Genomic DNA, 3,330 nt, shown 5'->3' with positions numbered 1-3,330 from the left:
ACTCACGCCCAGGCTGGAGTGCAGTGGCGCGATCTCAGCTCACTGCAAGCTCCGCCTCCCGGGTTCCCGCCATTCTCCTGCGTCAGCCTCCCTAGTAGCTGGGACTACAGGCGCCTGCCACCTTGCCCGGCTAGTGTTTTGTATTTTTTAGTAGAGATGGGATTTCACCATGTTAGCCAGGATAGTCTGGATCTCGTGACCTTGTGATCCGTCCGTCTCAGCCTCCCAAAGTGCTGGGATTACAGGCTTGAGCCACCGCGCCCGGCCTAAATCCTCAATGATTTTAAATCTCTAATTTGAGTTTATGATGATCCCAAACTTCTTACCCATTTCTAAGCTTCTGAGTGCCACAGCCACACTCAGTTGCCTTGCTTGTGAGGGAAAATTCATTAGAGATTGGAACTGCAGTTTCAATAAAAAAAGAGACCACAATGGCAGGAGGTCCCAATCTTTGCTTTCCAGTAGGTAAGTCTCTCAATCATCTGGGTGCTTCCCTAATCAAAAAAAGCTAGAAAAACCTTCTTTAAAACTTTGTTCAAGTATTGTCATTTATTGAAATATCGAGATTACCTGTATAACGACAAACTACAATTTATCCTTTTGGTTTTTTCAATGTAAGTTTTGCAGATTGTCTCTATGAGTGGCTCTAAGTTCCCTAAGTGACTGTTGAGTGTAAATTTTGTGTTTATAGAAAAAATTTGGCTGCAAACATCTGCCTTCAGCTACGTAACAATCACCTCAAAACAATTATTTTTAATCATGTTTTAAAATACAGTATTTTCAAATTAACTTATAGTTTACAAAATGTTTCTATGTACTATTTTAGTTTCCATTGCAAAGTTTTTAGTTATAATAAAATACAAATTAAAATGGTGTCGTTTTCTCATAAATTTATATCCTCATATATTTTTAGCAAACAATATTAAATATAAACTTAAAAGGCTTATTTCTTTTATTTGAACTCTAAGCCAATTCCATAATTTGTGCTCTTTGTAAATTAATTTAAGATCAACTAAAATTAAATAACTTACATTTTGTGAAGAAAATCAGTTTCATCAGGCAGTTTTGACAATGTTAGAGTCTTGTTCAAGATCATTAGCCCATTAAGGAGCACAACTAAAAACTCCAATCCCTGTCCTTCAAGTCTGAGCCTGAGATTTTCCCCAGCATAATGTTGAATATCTATATATTGTCTGAAAGAGGTTTGGTTTTTGAATATTTATTCTTTCACTGATGGAAGATTTGGGGAGTTACATCGTGTAAAAAAATATGTATACATGTATATAAAACCTCCACCAATATCACACACATTTGTGATATTGGTGGAGGTTGTAGAGGTTTGAAAATTCTTATTATCAAAAATTCCTATTTTGTCTTCATCAATTTTATGTCTACTAAAATTAAGATCATGATTACCGAGAAAATATTCAAATGATTATTTTATCTTGACAGACTATTAATTCAAAATGCAGGTGAGTAGTACTCAATTATTTTTAAATTAGTAATATTATTTATGTTATTTGCAACATTTCTATCTGATAACCAAGTTAAATATCATACCAGCCTTTCTTTTTTTTTTTTAAATCCAGTTATCTTTTATTAAGCCATAAAACAGATTTGCAAAAATGTTAAACAATGCCATGCTCCTCATTAATTTTGTTTTGAAAAATATATTTTTTATTTAAAGATATTTCTGTAACAATTTATACTAACATGTAATGGGATAATTACTGTTATTTCAAATAAAAAGTATCAGTTTTAATTTTTAATATGGAGCCTAGCAATACATAAGTGACATACATAACTACTTTTGGATCTTCAGTACTTTTTATGAGTACATGGGGTCCTGAGACCACAAAGACTGAGATCCTCAGAGATAAGCTATTATTAAGCTGCCAGTACCTGCAGGACTAATTTTTTCCCAGGTTTGAATTTTCTGGTATTGGCTTGAGGAAAGGTAATCTATTATAACTCTATTAGCAGTTTCAAATAGGTAGCAGCTGGATTAACGTTTGTGCATATGAGTAAAACCTGCAGGACACCTAGAGAAGAACCCATTTTATACCAGTTGCTGAGTTGCTCTGCCTACCCTGTGCCCCAAAACCTTCACTGCAGCTAACCTTTGGGAGTTACCTGTTAGATATCAAACTAGAGCAATGCTTGAGGAGATTTTTAGATGTGTGATTTTAAAACAATAACCAATGACTGGATGTGAAATGGCTGTAACTGTTATATGGTATGAAAACTGGAGACAGGTGATGTGGTTTGGCTGTGTCCCCACCCAGAATCTTATCTTGAATTACAATCCCCAAAAACCCCACCTGTCAAGGGCAGAAACAGGTGGAGGCAATTGAATCCTGGGGGTGGTTCCCCCATGCTGTTCTCGTGATAGTGAGTCTCATGAGATCTGATGATTTTATAAGCATCTGACATTTTCCCTACTTGCACTCATTCTCTTTTCTGCTGCCCTGTGGAGAGGTGCCTTCTGCTGTGATTGTAAGTTTCCTGAAGCCTCACCAGCCATGAGGAACTGTGAGTCAATTAAACCACTTTTCTTTTTAAATTACCCAGTCTCAGGTACTTCTTCATAGCAGCATGGGAATGGACTAATACAACAGGTTTCTATACAATGAGGCTAGACCAAATTACATGTATCACAAATGCAAGGACTGATTATATAGCAGAGCTCTGACAGTGACTTAAATCCTTCCTCACTAGAAACTAGTGAAGTACCTAGGGAGGAGTCTCATGCAGTGATAAGAAGTTCAGGCCCTAGAGTCAGGCAGAGCTGGGTTTGAATACCATATTCACCACTAGTTAACAGAGGGAACTTGGGAAATTTAATGAACAAACCTGTGAATGAGAAATAATAACAGTTTGACTTCATGGAGTAGTTTGAGAATTAAATGAGACAACGCACAATGTGCTTCCTGTACATTATTTCATACACAGCACCTTTGAGACCTCAGTGCTGTTATGTTTCCATTTTACACACAGGGAACTGGCATTTAGAACAGTCCAATAATTTTCCAAAGGTCTTGCTGTTATTTGGCGAAGCACAGATTTACTTTTACAACCCTAACTATAAAATACCATATTATTGTGTTTTCTCAACAACAAAAATTAGAAAGTAGCAAGTTTCTCCTTCTCTTTTCCACAAACACCTAGCAGTGTTTAAAATATATGAAAGGTAGAGTTTCCTATAAAGAAGGCAAGAAAAGGGCAGTACATTCAGCATAGGGGAGAAGAGAAAGGAGCTTCTACTATTCCCCCAAGGTATGGGAAATGGCAACTAGTCTTTTATAGAGGTTTTGTAGACAACCTCTTTTT

General features: G+C 36.4%; 1 protein-coding gene across 1 annotated transcript in view; it reads left to right on the top strand.

Moving 5' to 3' along the window:
- Nucleotides 1–3,330, top strand: part of OSTN (osteocrin) — a 44,148-nt gene that overhangs the window by 250 nt on the left and 40,568 nt on the right. The window lies entirely within an intron of this gene.

Source organism: Colobus angolensis, unplaced genomic scaffold, assembly GCF_000951035.1.
Source record: "Colobus angolensis palliatus isolate OR3802 unplaced genomic scaffold, Cang.pa_1.0 Scaffold54, whole genome shotgun sequence".
Lineage (NCBI taxonomy): Eukaryota > Metazoa > Chordata > Mammalia > Primates > Cercopithecidae > Colobus > Colobus angolensis.
The sequence above is the reverse complement of the archived record's forward strand: the minus strand, read 5'-3'. Positions and strand labels throughout refer to the sequence as shown.